The sequence below is a fragment of the Aotus nancymaae genome, unplaced genomic scaffold (assembly GCF_030222135.1).
Source record: "Aotus nancymaae isolate 86718 unplaced genomic scaffold, 86718_ANA_hifiasm-v0.15.2.pri h1tg000072l, whole genome shotgun sequence".
NCBI classification, from domain to species: Eukaryota; Metazoa; Chordata; class Mammalia; order Primates; family Aotidae; genus Aotus; species Aotus nancymaae.
The window spans coordinates 2,676,187-2,699,551 of NW_026988487.1; positions in this window are offsets into that span (position 1 = coordinate 2,676,187).

The window sequence follows — 23,365 nt, forward strand, 5'->3', positions numbered from 1 at the left end:
AGTTGCCAGTGCAGTCATGGCCAAAAATGGCCAGGGAAGAAGATGCCTTGGGGCTCAGCCCAGGAGTCTGGTGTTGGATGGTGTGGAGAGTAGAAGTGAAGCCAAAAAGAAAAAGGTCTGTCTTTCTTCAGAGAGAGCCTCCTAAAGGCAGAGGACATGTCTTATGCATCTACACCCACAGCTCCAAGCAGAGCTCCTTGCATAGAGCAGCTGCTTAATAAATTGATACATGAATGCTTGGCTGCTTGGGTGGCTCTGGGAGGCATGGATAACGCCAGAGCTTGGGGAGGCCACTGAAGGGGGGTTACTGTCCTGTCTCCTCCAGCTTCCTCAGTCTACCCTTCTGTGTTGTCCCACATCTCCTTGAAGCCAGAAGATGTCCCCAAAGGTTGCTACTCTCCACATAGACAGCAGGTATTGAGGAAGGAAACTGGGTCTCCACCTGCAGCCTGCACCTCCCTTTTCCTAGGTGTATGCACTGTCTGACAGGACCATGCACTTTGTGGAATTCCACTCACTCGCACCCACTCCTCACACTGTCGTTCACATTCCCTTCTAGTCTCTCTGCCCATCTCATCTCAGCAGGCAGGGACGTGTCACTACTGGAAGCCTCGTGTTAGCAAATGCGCACACAGCACACACGTACACACCTTTCCCTGTCTCTGAGCCATTGTCTGGCCCTCTGCCCCTGGGCCTGGCCCATCTTTACGAGATCCAGAGATCCAGGCTTTTCCTATCCCGGGATGCTGAATCTGGCCTCTGACGGGAGGGAGCTGGGCTGCTTGCACGTCTGCATTGTTGCCTTCCCTCAGGGGGTTGGGGAAGATCCACCCATATGGCAGAACCTCCAGAGAGACGCGAAACCAGGAGCCTGACCTCATGGTGCCCGCAGCGCCTGGCACAGAGGGTACCAGTTCTGCTGTCCTGGCCACAGCCCAGTTCTCTCTTCTAGAATCCACACCTTCTCTGGCTCCCCTCCAGGCCAGTGAGATCTGCCCCAACTGAGGGAGGACAGGCATGGTCTAGTGAGTGGGAAGTGATGGGGGAGGGAAGGAATCTCTGCTACAAAAACTTGGTCAAATCATTCCCTGCCTCTGTGCCTCAGTTTCCCCTTGAAAAATTCTTCAGAGTTAGAAAGGAGTTCAGCACTGGGAGAGAAACCCATAGTCATGCTGCGTTCTCTTGCAGCCAGGAGACGCCTGCCCCGCCCCGCCTCTTGCTAGTTGGTGATGCTGGCCCAGCAAGGCAGAGTCCTGCAGGATGAAAGCTCAGAGAAGCCAAAACAGGAATAATAATGATAATAATCAGCTGTGGCGTCTCAACCATCCAGGAATGCAAGGCCCCACGCCCTGTATGCCTCATACCCCAGGACACCGCAAGGGCTCCTCTCCCTTCATTTTATTGAAGTGATCCCACACTCTGCCATTCCCAGCCCAACCCATCTGGGTGCCCAAGAACTGCAGTCCAGCCACCGGCTTGTCCACCACCCAGTTTCCATGGGAAGATTCAGCTCCAAGACCCAAGCTGGCAGCAGGGTAAGACACCCAGCTACTTGGAAACTCAGGCTCCAGTGCTTCTGGGAGAAGCAGTGTGCCCACCCCTGGCCTGGAGCACTTTCCCATAGACCCATCTGTGTCTCATCAATGTGAGAGCCAGGCGCCTTGCTTATGTCAATCCAAATCTGGATTCAAGTCCAGTCTGGGCCTTAAACTAACTCATCATAGGATCCTGGACAGGTTAGGTTTTGTTTTTTAACTTTTTTGGGTTAACTACCTCTCCTGCCCAAAAGCTTTTCAAGGCTCCCCATGGCTCAGTGAAGATAAACTCTGGATCTAGTGTTCCAGCACATGGCCATTTGAAAACTGGTTCTAATACACTTTTCCAAATCCACTCTTCCCTTTCACCCTCGGGATGCCAACCGGAAGGAAGTACTCACCGTTGGTCATGCACATGCCACGATTTTCCATTTGGGGATTTTGCTCCTTCTTTGGGAGTGTCATTCCCTCCACCTCTACCTCCACCTGGCAAGACCCTCATAGCCTTCAAGGCCCAGGCCAGAGGCCATCTCCTCCATGACTATGCCTGACCCTCATCCACCTTGGAACCCTGCTTCCTTTTCTTCAGACCCTTTCAAGCCCTGGTACTCACCTTGAGTTGTGTGTCTGTGTGTATCTTAATCATCAACATCCTGATATCTCGTTCATCTCTGTGTCTCCATGGTGCATAGTTCAGCACCTTATACACAGGGCATGGAATCAGTACTTAAGTACTGGACATAACTTGTGGAGAATAATCATCCCCACTCTATTAAATCCCCCCACAATTGTACTTCAAAATATAAAAATAATTATTTAAGGTCAGATGCGGTGGCTTACACCTGTAATCCCAGCACTTTGAGAGGCCGAGGCAGAAGGATTGCTTAAGCCCAAAAGTTTGAGACCAGCTTGGGCAACATAGTGGGACCCTAGCTCTACAAAAAGTAAAATTAGCCAGGCATGGTGGCATATGCCTGCTGTCCCAGCTACTTAGGAGGCTGAGGTGGGAGCATCAACTGAGCCGGGGAGGCAAAGGTTGCGGTGAGCCAAGATCATACCACTGCACTCCAGCCTGGGTAACAGAGCAAGACGCTGTCTCCCCTGGCTCCAAAATGTTTTTTTGGTTTTTTTTTTTTGAGACGGAGTTTCGCTCTTGTTACCCAGGCTGGAGTGCAATGGCGTGATCTCGGCTCACCACAACCTCCGCCTCCCAGGTTCAAGCAATTCTCCTGCCTCAGCCTCCTGAGTAGCTGGGACTACAGGCGTGCGCCACCATGCCCAGCTAATTTTTGTATTTTTAGTAGAGACGGGGTTTCATCATGTTGACCAGGATGGTCTCGATCTCTTGACCTCGTGATCCACCCGCCTTGGCCTCCCGAAGTGCTGCGATTATAGGCATGATCCACCATGCCCGGCCCCAAAATGTTTATTTAATGTAACATTTTATGAGTGTGTATTATTGGCTTGAGAGAGAAAGAGAGTACAAAAGCCAGGAAGGCCCCTTACCCCCACCTCAGCCTCCTCTGTAGGTTGGATGCAGGTACCCAAGTCTCCATGAAGACATCAGCTCCTAGCTTTGGCTCCTGGGCTGACACTTGGAACGCTTTCCTCGACCAGTGGCTGGTCCAGTTCCATCTCGGACTCTGCCTAGCAGGAGGTAGGCTCTTCCTTCTTTGAGAATGATAATCTCACTCTTTTGGGGCTTCATCTTTTCTGTTTCTTAAAATCTTTTATTGATTGATTGATCGATTGAGACAGAGGCTCGCTGTTAGCCCACGATGGAGTGCAGTGGTGTGATCTCGGCTCACTGCAACCTCCACCTCCCAGGTTCAAGCAATTCTCCTGCCTTAGCCTCCTGAGTAGCTGAGATTACAGGCACGTGCCACCATGCCCAGCTAATTTTTGTATTATTAGTAGAGACGGGTTTTCACCATGTTGGCCAAGCTGGGCTTGAACTCCTGACCTTGTGATCCACCTGCCTCCGCCTCCCAAAATGCTGGGATTACAGGCATGAGCCACCACGCCTGGCCCATCTTTTATTTACTTATTTAAATTCCCTGCAAGTGTTGCACATGGGCTTCATCTTTTCTAAGCCCCAGCAGCCTCCAGGCCCCATAGGACTCATGCCAGCAGGACCCCTGGATTCACATGGTGTTAAAAGGTTAGAACCCGTCCACTCCTGGATCCTAATTAGAACTCCCTGGAGCACCATACACCATTGCTGCCTCTTAGTGTTGCAGAAAATAGTAACAAAAACTTCAGCAACACTTTGTGTTTACTTAAGGCTTTTCTCTAGGGAGCTCAGCTATTCTTTCCCTCATCTCCAGAAGGAAGAGAGAACCAAGGTGATGAAGGACAAATGAGTCATTGCAGCCACGCTCTAGAATACAAGCATCCTTTGTTCTTAGAGGTAAGGGCAATACATAGGATTTCAGATGTGGGAACTGATAAGCAGGAGAACAGTTCATTCCCTAGGACCCAAGACCCATGACTTAAGAATTTTTGCCCAAATCAAATTCTGTGTGAGATGACAACTCCCCAACTGAGGTGTTACATCTCATTAGTCACAAAATTTGAGCATGCACCCTTAATATATGTTCAATTATGCACACATTGTATGCACAACCTACTATCATTAGGATCTCAACATACAATATATATTTGGGGTAAGGTTCATTTTTAACAGTGGTAGACATGAAAGTCCACATTTCAAATAGTCACCTTGATAATTACAAATTACAAAAAATATGTATAAATAGAAAGAATACGTTCTAGTGTTGGATAACACAATAGGGCAACTATAGTTAACAATCATTTATTGTATATTTCAAAATAGCTAGAAGAGAATATTTGGAATGTTCTCTACACAAAGAAATGATCAGTGTTTGAGGTGATGGCTATCCCAGTTAACCAGATTAGATCATTACACATTATATGCTTGTGTTACAATATCACTCATACCCCATACATGTGTACGACTCTTAGAGATCCATAAAAATTAAAAACAAAAAAATCTTTTGGCCACCTTCCTGTTAGCCCTGACGAGACTGTCACTGTTTTAGCCTCATAACGGAGCTGGCAGAGTTCCTGTGAGGAGCAGAGCTGGCTTTGCCATTTTCTTGTGTGCCAGTGCTTGCTAAATTAGGATGATCTTTAATCTGCAGAGTTTTTGCTGGAATCTTTTTAAAGCCCTTGTCCATTTGGTAAAGGTTAATTTAGTTCACGTTAGATCATATAATCCATTATGTAATTTAACCAGGCAATGTAAGCGGTGATCCTTTGCGATTTTCTGGCCGTGAACTGGAGTGAGGGAGCCCTCTCAGCCCCTGCAACATGCCTCCCACGCCTCCTGCAGGAGCTGCCACATGCCACACTCTGCCTGTGACTCAGTGTCCATCCACGTGTTAGCATCATGGTCAAGCTTGCTCTACTCAGTGTGATAGGCATCTCCTGCTGGACCTTCTTCTCATGGTGGCACCCACCATTTCTGTCTTCTCCAGTGCCCTCCTGGCAGTCTCAGCCACCTCAAGCCTACCTTTCTGAAACAGGGCACAGTGGCTTGCCCCTGTAATCCCAGCTCTTTGGGAGACTGAGATGGGCAGATAGCTTGAGCCCAGGAGTTTGAGACCAGACTGGGCAACATGGTGAAACCCCATCTCTACTAAACATACAAAAATTAGGTGGGTATGGTGGTGCATGCCTGTACTCCCAGCTTCTCAGGAGGCTGGGGTGGGAGGATCACCTGAGCTTGTGAAATCGAAGCAACAGCCGCTGCATTCCAGCCTGAGTGATGGGAGTGAGACCCCCACTCCCCTCTCTTTATTCTCGACCTCCATTAAGGACATCACTAAATGCACAGATGCCGATCTCCACCCCTTCCTCTTTGTCATCCTTCCAGATTAATCCACTTTCTAAGAGTCCTCCCCTCTGTTCTCTAAGACCCCTCCCTCATTGTCTCTTGCCCTGACTGCTGCTGGGATCACTTAGTGGACCTCCCTGCCATTGCTCTCTTCCCATCTTATTTACCCTCCACGCTTCTGCCAAAGAAATCTTTCTCTTTTTTTTTGTTTTGAGATGGAGTCTTACTCTGTTGCCCAGGTTGAAGTGCAGTGGCACGCTCTTAGCTCACTGCAACCTCCACCTCCTGGGTTCAAGCGATTCTCCTGCCTCAGCCTCCCAAGCAGCTGGGATTGCAGGCACCCGCCACCATACCCGGCTAATTTTTGTATTTTTAGGAGAGATGGGGTTTTGCCATGTTGCTCAGGCTGGTCTCGAACTCCTGACCTCAAGCGATCTACCCACCTCGGCCTCCCAAAGTGCTGGATTACAGGCGTGAGCCACACCACGCCTGGCTGAGAAATCTTTCAAGTGCACAACTATGGTTGGTTTCCCTACTTCCTAGTCTCTTCACCTCCTCCTACCACAGGATAAAGTGCAAACTCTTGGCAGAACATTGCAAGACCGGTCCCTGCTGACCACTCCAAACTGGTCAGCCCCAGTCACACCACTCACTTCCAAGCCCCAGCCAACCACCCAGGAGCTGCCACCTTGTATCCCATGTTCCCTGTTACTCAGAGCATCTTTTCACATCCCTTCTTGGCCGGCGTAACCTCCAAGACCGGCCGGCCTGCCTGGCCTCTTCCAAACACTGAAGGCAGACCAAGTCACTCTGTGTCTCGGCACCCTAGCATTTGTCTGAAACTCTTGTGTTATTCTCAAATGGGGTGGCTTAGTTGTTTGTGTCCTCCATAAGATATCAGTTCCTGAGCACTCGGGCCCGGATTCTATTGATCTCTACAGCCTCCTGTCCCCAGCTCCCTCCTGGCCTGCTGTGGTGTCAGGCTCTCTGTGAAGGGCTGTTCCACTGATAGGTGGTGTTAGGAACATCTTTCCAACCACCACTGCACTTCCCTCTACCCCAACTCCAATAGCTAACACTTAAAACGCAATTACTAGGGCCCAGACACCGTTCTAGCAGTCATGGGGGTATTAGCTCACTTACCCTCATGACAATGTCATGAGGTCACCTATCGTTAGCGCCATTTTACAGATAAGAAACTGAAGCACAGCAAAATTACCTGTTAGTCCCAGGTCATGCAGCTAGTAGGTGACAGAGTCAGGAGTCAAACACAGGCTCCCTAGATCCAGAGCCCTGTGTTAGCCTCTGTGGCACACAGACAACGCTGTGCCACCTCACTCAGCCTTCTTACTGTCCCCACTTCCTCTGACAAGAGTGGCTACTGTTCCCAAGGCCAGCTAAACGCTCTTTCCACCCTGCCCAGTGCTGAGGGTCTGGTGGCTCAGCTGGCGCCTTCCCCTGAGAGAGAATGACAGATATGACAGGCTCCCCTCCTGTCTGTCACTCATGCCCCACCGTCCTCGGAGGAGGCCCTCTGCTCATCCACTCATCTCCTGGCCCAAGACTCTTTGAGGGGATCTGAATCCTGGTGTTAGTGGGTCAGAACCATTTCTCTGGGAGGACCTGCCTGAACTGTGCCCAAGAAGGCAAAGCCCATCCCGACCCCATGCTCTGCCTACCAACCAGGCAGGCACCTGGAGGGTGTCCACACCTGCTTCACCTGATCAGCTTCTGGCCATTCAGAACATCTGCTCCTTCTCTGGGGCTTTTTCTCTATTCCGCCTTGCCTCCCCACACTTCCTTCCTGTTCTTATTTCTCTTTACAAGACTGGGTATTTTTGACCTGAGGTTTCCACTCTTCTTGTCTGGTTGGGGCTGGGCTGGGCAGGGGTGCCAGTGTGCTGGAAGGGCTAGGAGTGTTTTGCCAGCCTCAGAGGCTACAGTTTGCATCCGTCACTCTAGGCCCAGCCTTCGTCCCAACTCTATCCATCTCAGTGGAGCTATGGTGCTCCCCTTCCTCTACTTCTGGAGTACAACCCTAAACTGGCCCTGGGTTGAAGCTCTGGAAACTGCAGGGCATGGAAGGAGCTGAACTTCCCTCCCTCCCCTCCACCCCCAGCACCACCTCCACGCCCACTCCTACTCCAAGGATGCTGCCACCAGGTGAAGATGAGGAAGCACTTTGAGGCCAGGTGCAGTGGCGCATCCTGTAATCCCGGCACTTAGGAGGCTGAGGTGGGAGGATCGCTTGAGCCCAGGAGTTGGAGAATGGCCTGGGCAACACAGTGAGACACTCATCTCTTAAAAAAAAATAAAAATAGCTGGCATGATTGAGCCACTGCATTTCAGTCTGGGTGATAGAGAAGATCCTGTCTCAAAAAAAAAAAAAAAAAAAGGCCTATTGAGGTGGCTCACACCTGTAATCCCAGCACTTTGGGAGGCCAAGGTGGGCAGATCACTTGAGGTCAGGAGTTCCAAACCAGCCTGGCCAACACGGTGAAACCCCATCTCTACTAGAAATACAATTTTTTTTTTTTTGATATGGAGTCTCGATCTGTCACCAGGCTGGAGTACGGTGGCGTGATCTTGGCTCACTGCAATCTCCACCTCCTAGGTTTAAGTGATTTTCCTGCCTCAGCCTCCTGAGTAGCTGGCACTACAGGCATGTGCCACCATGTCCAGCTAAATTTTTTTTGTATTTTTAGTAGAGAGGGGGTTTCACCGTGCTGCCCAGGATGGTCTCAATCTCTTGACCTAGTGATCCACCCGCCTCAGCCTCCCAAAAAAGTGTTGGGATTATAGGCATAAGCCATTACGCCCGGCCTAAAAATACAAAAATTAGCTGGGTGTGGTGGCACGTGCCTGTAATCCCAGCTACTCGGGAGGGAGGCTGAGGCAGGAGAATCTCTTGAACTCGGGAGGCTGAGGTTGCAGTGAGCCGAGATTGTGCCACTGTGCTCCAGCCCGGCAACAGAGTGAGACTCTGTCCCCCCCACCCCAAAAAAAGCAACTGACAGTGACTCACTCGCTCCAGGCTGGCAGGCCTAAGTTTAATGTTCTGTAAAGTAACTGATAGTCATAATGATTGCCTGAGGCACGGTGGTATCCTGATGTACGCTTTGAGTCTCGCTGCAAAAGATTAAACATGTTCCTCAGTGTGTTGATATTTGACTATATTTTTAAAATTCTAATTTCTTTAAAATGGGCACCCCCAGTATAATGTATATAGCGACTCTTTAATTAGGGAACTGATTTTCCATGTGGTCTAGTGGGTTTCGGGACTTGTTGACTAGACAGAATATCTGCAGCTCTCATTGTCAGCCAGCCTCACCCAGCCACACCTCAGCTTCACACTCTGGTAACTGTCCTCACCACTCCCTCCTGTTCAGCTCCCAATGGTCCCAAGTAGCAACGCTTTGCGGCCCCATTGTGAACTGAGGCTGTGGCGCTGTCTGGCACCGCTTTTATAATTAGTCATTCAGTCTTCAAACCTCTGTGGAGCATCCCCCACGAATAGAGAGTCCTGCTGGGTGGGCACTGGGAAGAAGCAGAAGAAAATGTGTCTGTGCTGCCTTCAGGAAGAAAACGCACCACAAACGCCTAGGGAGCTGCTTCCTACAAGCTCAAAGGAACTTGACCTCAGAACCAAAGAAATGAGAGGGCAGGGTTTATCAGAAAAATCTTCCCAAAGGGGAGAATTTGAGCCTAACTTTGATTGTTAGTAAGCCTGTCTGTGCTGGGTAGATGGGTGCACGGAGATGGGGAGGCTATCCTGGCAGTGAGGCCAGAATCTCCCATCACCTCTACCAGGAAGTAGCCTTCTGAATGCTGGACTGCTCTTTTCCCTCTGGGCTAACTGGCTGATAAGGCCTGGGACCAACCCCAGCGAGGAGGAAGTGGACTGGCTTCCTGTTTGTTTATGAATCTCAGAGCAGCACAGTGCAGCCGTAACATCAACCAAGCAAAGCAATCCCAGCCAGAGCCAAGAGCCCCAGGGAGCCCGTCTGCCAACCCAGCAAGCCCTTACCCAGCTGGGAGATGAAAGGACTCCATTCCAGGGCAGCCCATGGTCCGGAGGGCCAGCCTGGTAACAGCCATGCCAGATTGTCAGGAACAGGAGGTAGAAGAGTGACAACTTCCCCAAAGAGGTCAAAGTCACACATTCATAATATGAAGCCACTGGGCAGCTCCAGGAGCCCAAGCATTGCCTTCCCCCTCACCCCAAAGGTTATTTTCTAGGACCCTGGGCACAACTGTGGGGCTTGTGGGAAAATCGTCTGCAGAAATAGCTGGGCGCTTTTCAGAACCAGGCAGCATGCATTACAGTTTTGTTTGCAACAGCAAACGCTGACTGGTGACAACACATCACAGATCCACATGAGGGAAAACAATGTAGCCATTTAAAAGAATAAGGTGGATTAGTCTGCGCTACAGGGCGAGATGTCCAAGATACTTCAATAAATGAAAATAAGGTGCAGAACAGTACATACAGTGCGATCTTTTGTGCAAATAATTACAATAGCAGAGGATAAGTATGTACAGGCTTAGAGATACATGTGCTGCTGCATGCATGACTTTTTTTTTTCTGGAAGGAAATTTAAACAATCTAACATTGTTTTGGAAATATTTTGGGAGAAAAGTGGTGGGAGGGCTTTCTCTTCATTATTCATCTTTCTTACATTGCATAGTGAGGCATATATATTTAGAAAATATTACCTGTGGACAATGAAATTATGGTTCATTCTGTTTTATTTTTTACTTTTTCACACTTTTACATATATATATATATATATATATATATATACATTTTTTTTTTTTTTTTTGCAACAGGGTCTTGCTGTGTCCCCCAGGCTGGAGTGCAGTGGTGTGATCCTGGCTTACTGCTGGGCTCAAGCGATCCTCCTACCTCAGCCTTCCAAGCAGCTGGTACTACAGGTGTGTGCCACCATGGCCGGCTACTTTTTAAATTTTTTGTAGAGATGAAGGCCTCACTTTGTTGCCCAGATTAGTTTGTATTTTTTTTTTTTTTTTTTTGAGACGGAGTTTCGCTCTTGTTACCCAGGCTGGAGTGTAATGGCGCGATCTCGGCTCACCGCAACCTCCGCCTCCTGGATTCAGGCAATTCTCCTGCCTCAGCCTCCTGAGTAGCTGGGATTACAGGCACATGCCACCATGCCCAGCTAATTTTTTGTATTTTTAGTAGAGACGGGGTTTCACCATGTTGTCCAGGATGGTCTCGATCTCTTGACCTTGTGATCCACCCGCCTTGGCCTCCCAAAGTGCTGGGATTACAGGCGTGAGCCACCGCACCCGGCCTAGTTTGTATCTTTTTTTTTTTTTTGAGACAGAGTCTCACTCTACTGCCCAGGCTGCAGTGCAGTGGTGCAATTTAGGCTCACTGCAACCTCCGTCTCCCGAGTTCAAGTGATTCTCATGCCTCAGCCTCCTAAGTAGGTGGGATTACAGGTGCCCACCACTATGCCCAGCTAATTTTTGTATTTTTAGTAGAGATGGGGTTTCACCATGTTGGCCAGGCTGATCTCAAACTTCTGATCTCAGGTGATCCACCCACCTCAGCCTCCCTAAGTGCTGGGATTACAAGCGTGAGCCACTGTGCCAGGCAACGTCTGTATCTTCTTTTTTTTTTTTTTTTTTTAAGGAGCAGAGAGTTGAATAGGCAAGAAAGAAGGGAGAGGAGGGCCGGGTGCGGTGGCTCACGCCTGTAATCCCAACACTTTGGGAGGCCGAGGTGGGTGGATCACAAGGTCAAGAGATCGAGACCATCCTGGTCAACATGGTGAAACCCCGTCTCTACTAAAAATACAAAAAATTAGCTGGGCATGGTGGCGCGTGTCTGTAATCCCAGCCACTCAGGAGGCTGAGGCAGGAGAATTGCCTGAACCCAGGAGGCGGAGGCTGCGGTGAGCCGAGATCGCACCATTGCACTCCAGCCTGGGTAACAAGAGCGAAACTCCGTTTCAAAAAAAAAAAAAAGAAGGGAAAGGAAACAAGGAGGAAGCTCTGCTGTACAGAGACAGAGGGAGGGGGGCTTCAAAGCGGAGAGAAGAGACCTCAAGGTCTGTATCTTTTAAATGAAAAAGTATTAAACCAATAAGTATTCTTTTTAAGACAATTTAAAGAATCAGGCAGTCTGCATTATTTGCAAGATCAGACAGGTCAGAGCTAGGATCACTAATTCTCCAGGAAAATCAATGGGAGATGATGGGAGAAATGCTTTGCTTTAAGACCTGTACACATCAATAACAGTGTCCCTGATTCTACACTTCACTTTGAGGGAGGAGGCAGGACTCAACTCAGGTGGCAGGACTTGACTCCGGAGGTGGAGCTCAGATTACAGGCCTGATTGAAGACTAGCTAAAACAGGGACGGGGCGAAAGCACCCCCATAAGGCATGCCCACTAGCATGCCATGTCAGTTTACTGATGCCATGGCAACACCTGGAAGTTACTGCCCCTTTCCATGGCAATGACCCAATAACCTGGAAGTTACTACCCCTTTTCTAGAAATGTGTGCAGAATCTGCCTATTAACCTGCATATAATTAAGAGTGATGGCTGGGCACAGTAGCTCACAGTTGTAATCCTAGCACTTTGGGAGGCTGAGGTGGGCAATTGCCTGAGCTAGGAGTTCAAGACCAGCCTGGGCAACATGGTGAAATCTCGTCTCTACTAAAACACAAAAAATCAGCCGGTGTGGTGGGGTGCTCCTGTAGTTTCAGCTACTCAGGAGGCTGAGGCAGGAGAATTGCTTCAACCTGGGAGGCAGCGGTTGCAGTGAGCCCAGATTGTGCCATTGCACACCAGCCTGGGTGACCCAGGGAGACTCTTGTCACCAAAAAACATAAAGGCTGGGCGTGGTGGCTCACACCTGTAATCCCAGCACTTTGAGGTGGGCAGATCACGAGGTCAGGAGATCGAGACCACCCTGGCCAACATAGTGAAACCCCGTCTCTACTAAAAATACAAAAATTAGCTGGGTGTGGTGGTGCGTGCCTGTAATCCCAGCTACTCGGGAGGCTGAGGCACGAGAATCACTTGAACCCAGGAGGCAGAGGTTGCAGTGAGCCAAGATCACACCACTGCACTCCAGCCTGAGCGAGACTCCGTCTCAAAATAAAATAAAATAAAAATTAGAAAAAAAATTAAGGGTGAGTATAACTATGACTGCAGGCCTGTCTCTGAGCTGCTACTCTGGACACACTAACTATGGGGAAGTCCTACTCTGCCAGGAGTGGTACCTTTGCTGCTGCTGGACACCGTCACTTCAATCAAAGTTAGTGTCTACCACCACCAGCTCGCCCTTGAATTCTTTCCTGGGCAAAGTCAAGAACCCTCCTGGGTTAAGCCTGCAGGGCTTGCTTATCCTCCACCAACTTCATGGAGTCCTGTGGCAAATGTTTGAGCCTTCTTCCTTCCAACCACTTCCTTTCCCTGTTTCTTCCCCATTTCATAGCCTTGCCATTTCATTTTTGGCCTAAGCCAAAATTTAAACAATAAGGAACAGAAATCTGGAGGAAGAAAAAGAAGAAACAAAAACTCAACATACAGCACTTCAACACCCATGACCCCGATCACCTGCCATTTGGACTAAGTTATATTAATCTCTTTAAAAAATGACCTAAATCAAATTCACCTTTGAATCTCCTAGAGCATGTAGCCCAGGACTGCACACAGTAGGTACTCGATAATCTCTGTTGGATGAGTGAATGTACACAACTGTGTACACAGCACTTGTCCTTTTTCAGGTCTGTTCTTTGATAAAAGCACCTACAAGATAGAAGGTCAAGCCTCCCTAAGCACTTAGCCTATCAGATTTAATGTTGTTTCCCACCTCATGAGTGTTTTGGGAAGTTAGAAAGAAACTCCTGGGCCTCTGAAAGAGAGTAAAGAGAATCTGATATCTCCTCTGTGTCAGTTTTTTTTATTATTATTTTTTTAGACAGAGTCTTGCTCTGTCACCCAGGCTGGACTGCAGCGGCACAATCTCAGCTCACTGCAACCTCCGCCACCTGGGTTCAAGGGATTCTCCTGCCTCAGACTCCCAAATAGCTGGGACTACAGGCATCCGTCACCATGCCTGGCTAATTTTTGTATTTCTAGGAGAGACAGGGTTTCACCAGGTTGGCCAGGCTGTTCTCGAAATCTAGACCTCAAATGATCCACCTGCCTCGGCCTCCCAACGTGCTGGGTTTACAGGTGTGAGCCATCGCCCCGGCCCTGCTCTGTGTCATATTTAATTAATTAACAACTGGGTTAGCTGCCCAAATTGACCGTAGGCTGCTAAAGGCTGTGTATCCAGTGCCCTGAGTGCCTTCTTGGTTTAAGAAGGAGTTAAAGCAGAATGGGGTGGTGGGTCTCCCACCTGGCGGAGAGATAGGTAGCACCGGTTTGGTTGGTGGCTGGGGCAGGACAGTTGGTATATTTACAGCCACAGATGCCCAGGGGGTTCTGTATCAGGAAGTCGTCTGCAGAGGGTCACTTTGACCCGTTTACTTGTCTTCAGTACTGGCGCTAACATCCTCCTCGTCTTTCCCCAGGATATTTTTCTGAACATCTTGTGCTGGTCAACACAGCCTAGCACGGGAGTTGTAGGCAGGTTGCTGCCATCTGGTGGAGAAGACGGGCCACAGCCTTGCCTGGCTCAGACTGAGACTTGAGATGAATTTTTGAGGAAAGCTTCTAGGAGAGCGGATTTCAAACTTCCACAGCCATGGAGCCCTTCCTTCTGTTAAAATTTATTTTATGTATTTATTTTTTAGAGACAAGGTTTCGCCATGTTGGCCAGGTTGGTCTTGAACTCCTGACCTCAAGTGATCTACCTGCCTTGGCCTCCCAAAGTGCTGGGATTACATGCATGAGCCACAGCACCTAGCCATGGAACCCTTTGTTTCTTTTTCTTTTTTTTGAGACGTAGTCTCGCTCTGTCGGCCAGGCTGGAGTGCAGTGGTTCAATCTTGGCTCACTGCAACCTCCACCTCCCAGGTTCAAGCGATTCTCCTGCCTCAGCCTCCCAAGTAGCTGGGACTACAGACACGCGCCACCATGCCCAGCTAACTTTTGTATTTTTAGCAGAGACGGGGTTTCACCATATTGGTCAGGCTGGTCTCGAACTTCTGACGTCAGGTGATTGACCCACCTCAGCCTCCCAAAGTGCTGGGATTACAGGCATGAGCCACTGTGCCTGGCAGAACCCTTCCTTCTAACAACAGCAGTACCTAAAGCCCTCATGTAAAACTGATAAACGCATTGTGCCTTTGGCTGAAAGCATTTGACATCAATCACCTCACATACTCTTCAATGACACTATGATGTGAATATTCATATCTTTAGTTTCTTGAGGAAAAAAATAAGGCTGTTTGAAGTATTTAAGTAACTTACCCAAGGTTTCCCAAGCTATTCAGTGGCAGAGTCAGAATACAAACCCAGATTTTTTTTTTTTTTTTTAACACAGGGTCTCTCTCTGTTGCCCAGGCTGAAGTGCAGTGGTGCAATCACAGCTCACTGCAGCCTCAACCTCCCAGGCTCAAGTGATTCTCCCACCTCAGCCTCCTGAGTAACTGGAACCACAGGCATGTGCCACCATACCTGGCTATTTTTAAAATTTTTTGTAGAGACAGGGTCTCACTATGTTGCCCAGGCTGGTCTTGAACTCTTGGGCTCAAGTGATCCACCCACCTCACCTTCCCGAAGTGCTGAGATGACAGGCATGAGCCACCAAGCCTGGCTTTTTTTTTTTTTTTTTGGCAGAACTTCACGCTATTGCCCAGGCTGGAGTGCAGTGTTGCAATCGTAGCTCACTGAAGACTCGAACTCCGGGGCTTAAGCAATCCTCCCTGCTCAGTCTTCCAAGTAGCTGGGACTACAGGTGTGCATAACCACACCTGGCGTATTTTTATTTTTTCAAATTTTTTGTAGAGATGGGGCTGGTCTCAAATTCGTGGCCTCAAATGTCCCTCCTGCTTTGGCCTCCCAAAGTGTTAGGATTACAGGCATGAGCCATCATACCTGGCCCAAACCCACATCTTTCTAGTTCTAAAACTCGCACTATTTCCACTAAACTGAGTTGCCTCCTAGAGTGAGAAACCTGGGAATTCCAGCCCCGCACAGTTTCATAGTGTCAGCAAGCATTGCTATAGTTTGCTGGCATGAAGGGACTTCCAGAAGAGAAGACACGGTTTCTGTCTCTCCACTCTTCCAGTCTAGCTGGGGATGAAAGTGTGTGCATGAAGGGAATAGAGAGGACACATGTAGGCACCCATCTGTGGGTGCAAAGGAAGGATTTACATGCCAAGGTGCCCCAAATATTAGAGCATTTGAAACCGAGAGACGGGATAGGGACAGGGCTAGATGGAGAATTTGGGGACCTACATCCCACCCCTGGCTTTGCCACTCATACCCTGTGGGACATCGTGCAAACCTCTTCACCCTCTGTGCCCAAAGAAAGAGGTGCTCCTGAGGAGCTGAAAGCCTCCTCTTCAGTTCTGTGCTGTTGTGATTTTGATGGGGGTGGAGTTAGACAAGAGAGGTGTCATAAAGGAAGTAAGTGCCGAAGAGAACCTTGAGCAGGGGAAAGGTAGGTCATGGAAGAGGGAAGCGGCATTGAGCATAAGAGCTTGGCGGAGGCAATGCGGGAAAGAAGCCACTGCCAGCCAGAGACAGAAAGCTCATTCTTGAATGCCTCCTTTTTTTTTTTTTTTGAGACGGAGTTTCGCTCTTGTTACCTAGGCTGGAGTGCAATGGCGTGATCTCGGCTCACCGCAACCTCTGCCTCCTGGGTTCAGGCAATTCTCCTGCCTCAGCCTCCTGAGTAGCTGGGATTACAGGCATGCGCCACCACGCCCAGCTAATTTTTTGTATTTTTAGTAGAGACAGGGTTTCACCATGTTGACCAGGATGGTCTCGATCTCTTGACCTCATGATCCGATACCCGCCTCGGCCTCCCAAAGTGCTGGGATTACAGGCGTGAGCCACTGCGTCTGGCCCCTGGAATGTCTCTTAAAGATTAGTTCTGGCACTGTTCACAATAAAGAGCACCCATAGGTTCTTTTTCAGTCTCTAGTTGTCCAGGACAAACATGGGCTTAGTCGAGACACTCCTCCACCCAGAGACTAAAGCTCCCAGAGGCCCCAGTGGGAGTTATCACTGCCCTGGGCTTTCCTCCTTGGCGGTGGCCTCTTCTTGCTTTGGAAAGACAGTCCCGCAATAAACATTTCCTGAAGAGCAGAGGAATGGAAAAGAAGTGGTTTTCAACCTCAGACCGCCAGGACCTTCCTTCCTAATTCCTCCCTGTTTGCCACCCTCGTTCTCATCTACTGCCATTTCAGAAACATGTGTAAGCCACAGAGAACAGCAGGTGTTATAAATCTGTGTGCCAAGCTGGGCACGGTGGCTCACGCCTGTAATCCCAGCACTTTGGGAGGCTGAGGTGGGTGGATCACCTGAGGTCAGGAGTTCGAGACCAACCTGACCAATATGGTGAAACGCACATCTTTAAAAAAAAAAAAGAAAAAAAAAAATCTGTGTGCCAAGGCCCCAGTGTGACTTTGCTTCTTAGATCACCATGGCCTTGGACACAATCAAAGACTGGTGACAATTACATTGGTATCTTAAAGCCCTGAGCTCCTCCAGGTGCCTGAGACTCCAAATTCCGGGGTTCTTTCCTTTCTTCTCCAAGGCTATCAAATTCCCTAAGTTAGGGGTCAGCAGACTTCTTTTTTTTTTTTTGAGACAGTCTCGCTCTGTTGCCCAGGCTGGAGAGCAGTGGCGTGATCTTGGCTCACTGAACCTCTGCTTCCCGCTTCAGCCTCCTAAGTAGCTGGGATTACAGGTGCCTGCCACCATGCCCAGCTAAGTTTTTATTTTATTTTTAGTAGAGACAGAGTCTCACCATGTTGGCCAGGCTGGTCTCAAACTCCTAACCTCAAATGATCCATCTGCCTCGGCCTCTCAAAGTGCTGAGATTACAGACATAGCCACCATGCCCGGCCAGGGAGTCAGCAAATTTCTTCTGTTAAGGGACAGATAGCAAACATTTTAGGCTGTACTAGCCATATGGTTTCTGTTGCAACTATTCAGCTCTGCGGTTGTCATGCAGAGGCGCATAGCTAAGTTCCAAAAAATTTTTACTTATGGACTGAAGTTTGAATTTCACATTTTCTTATGTTATACAACATTCATTTTTTTTAAATTTGTTTTTTAAATGAGACAAGGCTTCGCCATGTCCAGGCTGGTCTTGAACTCCTGGACTCAAATCATTCATCTGCCTCTGCCTCCCAAAGTGCTAGGATTACAGGCCTGAGCCTGACCCCTATTATTTTTTTAGAGACAGGGTCTCCTCTGTCACCCAGACTGGAGTACAGTGTCTCAATCATAGCTCATTAAAACCTTAAACTCCTAGATTCAAGTGATCCTCCTGCCTCAGCCACCTGAGTAGCTTGGACTACAGGCACACACTCCTACGCCTAGCTAATTTTTTTTATCTTTTTTTTTTTTTTTAAGAGAGAGATAGGGGTCTCCCAGGCTAGTCTCAGACTCTTGGCCTCAAGCAATCCTCCCATCTCAGCCTCCCAAAGTGTTGGGATTACAGGCGTGAGTGACCATGCCTGGCTTTCATGTGTCACAAAATGTTCTTCTTTTGACTTTTTTCTTTTCTTTTTTTTTTTTTTTTGAGACGGAGTTTTGCTCTTGTTACCCAGGCTGGAGTGCAATGGCGTGATCTCGGCTCACCACAACCTCCACCTCCTGGGTTCAAGCAATTCTCCTGCCTCAGCCTCCCGAGTAGCTGGGACTACAGGCATGCGCCACCGTGCCCAGCTAATTTTTTTGTATTTTTTAGTAGAGACGTGGTTTCACCTTGTTGACCAGGATGGTCTCGATCTCTTGACTTCGTGATCCACCCGCCTTGGCCTCCCAAAGTGCTGGGATTATAGGTGTGAGCCACCGCGCCCGGCCCCGCTTTTGACTTTTTTCTAAGCACTTAAAAGTGTAAAAATTCAGGCCAGGTGTGGTGGCTCACACCTGTAATCCCAGTACTTTGGGAGGCCGAGGTGGGCAGATCACGAGGTCAGGAGATAGAAAGCATCCTGGCTAACATGGTGAAACCCCGTCTCAAAAAATTAGCCAGGTGTTGTGGCATGCACCTTTAGTCACAGCTCCTCGGGAGGCTGAGGCCGGGGAATGGCTTGAACCCAGGAGGCGGAGGTTGTAGTGAGCCGAGATCGCGCCACTGCACTCCAGCCTGGGTGACAGAGCAAGACTCCATCTCAAAAAAAAAAAAAGTGTAAAAAAAGGAAGAAAGGTGTAAAAATCATTCTTAGCTCATGAGCTATACAGAAACAAGTAAAAAAGCTGTATTTGTCGGGCAGGTTATAGTTTGCCAACTCCTGACCGAAGGGTTTGTAGCTCTTTCAGCCAAACTTAGATGGTCAAAGCCTTTCACTGATCATAGCTTTTCTGGCTAATCCAAGTGCGATGTCCCAGCCTTCAAGGGTGGCAAGAGCTTTAAGTTCCCTAAAAGTAGCCTTACCCTTTCAGCTTTCTTTTCTCTTCTGAAGTGGCTTGATTAGAGGGTGTTGGAGAGCCACCCCTCCTTCCCATGCCCCTCACTATAAACTGGTCTCCCTAGTTCATTTCCACCCATTCACTCAACTCTGTGCATCTGGGCCTTACTGAGGCACCTTAGTCCCTACTGGCCAGGGTCGGCCTCATCAGTCCTTTTTTGTTAAATTCTCTATCTTGTTATTGCCAGAACTCCTCTCTTAATAACGGAGATTTTATATACAAGGAAAGCTTGGGAGAGGTCAGCCAGAGGTGAATTCCTGGAGCAGGTGGATTTTAAGGTGTGCTTCACAGGGACCAGGACAGGAATTAGAGGAGAGAAGAGAGAGAAGCATGGTGTTCCAGACAGAAGCAGGAGAGAGTGGGCTGTGAGTGGGCGACAGGGAGGGGGAGTCTGCACGTGGACGCCGTAGGAAGCCAGATAGATATTATTCTGAGGAATTGGTCTTGGGGAGGGAGGTGGCCTTGGTGGCTGGGTTAGCCAGTTCGACCCAGAAAACCCTGACTTGGAGCAGCTAGAGGTAACTTGACCTATGGCATGAGAGGAGAACTCAGAGTGTCAGCTTCCAGCTGTTTTTTTTCTTTTTGATTTTTAACTGTCCAGAAGTCATTTATTTATTTGTTTTGCACCTATTGTGCCATGATTTCATAGGGAACAGTTTCCAGCAGCAAAGACATCTTTCCATTGGTTTTCACAAAGTGTGCTTCTCTGGGCAGAGCAGGCTGGCACTTCAGTTAAACCCAGATACTTTTCTCTTTGGTGTCTTTCTCTTTCTGATTGTTTACTTTCACGTGCCTCGGAAGCGATTCCAGCTCTTAGAGTGCTTAATGTGCTCAGTAAATACATTAATTCTTTTGGCAAGAGTCCTGCCCTTGTTTCCAACATGCCAACAGCTTGCTGGGTAACACTGCAGACTCTGAGTTTTGTCATGGAAATGTTTGTGGGGAATTTCTTTTTGAACAGCACCCATTCCCTTGATGTCTACAATATCAGCTTTCTTGTAGATTCGGATGTATGTAGTCAAAGGAACAACTCCATGTTTTCTTTTCTTTTTTCTTTTTTTGTTTGAGACCAAGTCTCACTCTGTGGCCAGGCTGGAGTGCAGTGGTGCAATCTCAGCTCACTGCAAACTCCGTCTCCTGGGTTCAAGTGATTCTCCTGCCTCAGCCTTCTGAGTAGCTGGGATTACAGGCACCAGCTGCCATGCCCAGCTAAAATTTTGTATTTTTAGTAGAGATGGGTTTCGCCATGTTGCCCAGGCTGGTCTTGAACTCCTGACCTCAGGTGATCCATCTGCCTTGGCCTCCCAAAGTGCTGAAATTACAGGGATGAGCCACTGTGCCCGGCCCACTTGCATTTTCAAACAGCACTCCCCACCCTGTGAGAACCACTAGGTAGGTTTGTGAGGTAAGCAGTAAAATATTGTTAGGCTAGAAAGGGGTAGCCAATCCACGGAGAACCTTGAATGTCAGGACAAGACACTGCACTAGACTGAAGGTTCTTCAGTGTGGAGGGGACGAGATCTGCTTTAGAAAAATGAAGTTTGGGCAGGTGTGGCGGCTCATGCCTGTAATCCCAGCACTTTGGGAGGCTGAGGCAGGTAGATTGCTTGAGGTCAGGAGTTCAAGACCAGCCTGGCCAACATGATGAAACCCCGTCTCTACTAAAAATACAAAAATTAGCTGGGTGTGGTTGTGCATGCCTCTAATCCCAGCTACTTGGGAGGCTGAGGCAGGAGAATCGCTTCAACCTGGGAGGCAGAGTCTACAGTGAGCTGAGATTGCACCACTGCATTCCAGCCTTGGTGACAGAGTTTCACTCTGTCAAAAAAAAAAAAAAAAAAGAAAGGAAAGAAAGAGAAAGAAAAAGACAAATGAAGTTTGGATCACTGTACGGAATGAATGGAAGATCCAGGAGAGACAGACAAATCAGTACAGCTTCCTGCAGCCTTCTCACCCAGGTTATTTTCAATCTGGGTAGGCTGCTTTGGCACAATTCTCAGTGGATTGCAGAGGTCAAGGGGAGGTCCTAACTGCACATTCCGGAGCTGATTGCTGGAAAGTGACTGGAAGATTATTTGCTAAGGCAGGATTTTACTAATATTCCACTGTCTTCCCCTTTATTTCAAATAAACCTATTGAGATGAACACAATGCTCCCCCTCCCCATCAGTCCACACTGGCAGAAGTTGTGTAAAACTAGCAGAAGCCAGGAAAATGACAACCCTTTGAGGGTTTTTCTCTCCTTTCCCTGCCCAGGGTGCAGTGCCTTCTTCGCCCTTCACAGCCTGAACAAAGGAACTATTTAGCCTGACCAAAGGATAGGGAGGAAGACACTTCCTGCTCTCCCTTTCCTGGCCAGGACAGGACATGGCTTTTTGATCCACAGCCCCAAGAATCCTGAGCTGATAAAGGCCCATTGTGGCAGCTTCTGGAGAAACCCAGAGGCCATCAGGGGCTAAGAAGCTGGTTAACAGCCCTTGAACATTTGTAAAAAGAATTACTTGGCGGAAGTCAAGGCAAAATGAGGCCCCAGGGCTGCCACTGGGATATGCCTTTGCCATCCCTGGCAGGGAGGCTAATGGCAAAGCCAGCAGGAAACCTGGCCTGCCTGTGGTTGAAAGGGCTGACCCGATGGCACGAGCAACCCCGAAGCGGGTCAGGGCAGCTTTGCAGCTCAGGGCTCCCCTGCAGACACCTGGAGGATGAAACCCAATCTCCCGCCAAATGCAGGAAACACAACTGCTCTTTTAAAAAGGGCCTGGGGAACAGAGAGGAGCCTCCTGCCCTCCCACCCCACAAAAGGGTGTCCAAAGCAATAAACAGCAGGAAAAGGAGGAAGGGCGCAGAGTGGAAGCCAGTCTGGAACTTATTTAGGAATTAGGCTCTTTCTGAAGTCTTTAATGCGCTTTGAGTCCAGGCACCTCATCATTCGAAGGCCTCACTATTCTTACAGCAAAAGAGCAAAAGTGGAATGAGATAATCTTAAAGCCTGAGATAAATGATGCTGGGGAGGTGGCAGGGAGATGGGCTGGATGGGAGGCTCATGGGAGGGAGGTCTGAGGTTCAGCGGAGGGTCAGGAGCCCATCACACACTATTGTCTGCTCCTGGGAGGGCTGCTGGGAGGCCCCGGAGAACTCAATCCCTGGCTCCACCCCAAATCTGCGCATTGGGTCTCCCTCTTCCCCAGCTGACAGGTGGTGGCCCGATCACTCCGGAGGAGGAAATGTGGAATCCAGGTCAGAGACCAGCCTGTGGAGTCTTAAAGACCCCTCTCTGTGGCCAGGTGGTGAGCCTGGGGAATAAATGAAGAGCAGAGGTTAAAGCACAGTCAGTGCTGTGTGCTCACTGCACGTTGTTTCCACTTTGTTCCTGAAAGGATTTGGGGTGGGTGATTGGCACAGTTCATTTCACAACCTGAGGTCGGCTTTCCCTCCTCACCATCCAAATGCACAAACTCAGCTCCTCGCAAATGCCAAGGCATTTCCAGTTTCCCTACCAGTCAAAGCAAAGCAGAATAAGCAGTATAAACCCACTGGCTGGGTGCGGTGGCTCGCTAATCCTAGCACTTTAGGAGGCCAAGGCAAGTGGATCACTTGAACCCAGGAGTTCGAAACCAGCCTGGGAAACATGGTGAAACCTGGTCTCTATAAAAAATACAAAAATTAGCCGGGTATAGTGGCACCTGCCTGTAGTCCCAAATACTTAGGGAGCTAGGGCAGGAGGATCACTTGAGCCCGGGAGGTCATGGTTGCAGTGAGCCACGTTCACACCACTGCACTCCAGCCTGGGCAACAAAGTAGGACCCTGTCTTGGAAAAAAAAAAAAGCCCCCCCCAAAAAAAAAACCACCACCACCACAAAAAACCCACTGCAGAGCGCCCCAAGCCATCTAACTGAGGGCTACTCTACTGGACCTGTAATTTACGACAACCACTTACTTCCCTGGCACCAGGGGAAGGTGTTGCTGGCAGTTGGCGGGAAGGCCCGTAACTCTCCGTGAGTAGCGGCACCAAAACACACAGAATAGTGAACTGCCCTCCACGTACCCTCACCGCCTACAAGCCCACCCCGTGACAAACCTCACCTGCTACCACGGAGACTCCCTTCGGGTTGGGGATGGATCTGGAACACAGCACAAAGTGTTTTCTGAAAACAAAGCATTTTCTGCCTTACTGGAGATTCTGTCTCAGCTGGCAATGTGAACATGTGCACACAAAAACTGCTACAACGCTCTGTTCTGATCCCACGGCTCCCACAAACAAAAAAACCAACCCATGGCTGAGCCAGAAGGTCTGGGTGTCATTTATTGACAGCAATTTACACACATTTGTTTCCTTCCCATGGTTGTTTCCTTCCCAGCACAGGCACAGAGCCCTTGAGAAGGGCAGTCTCT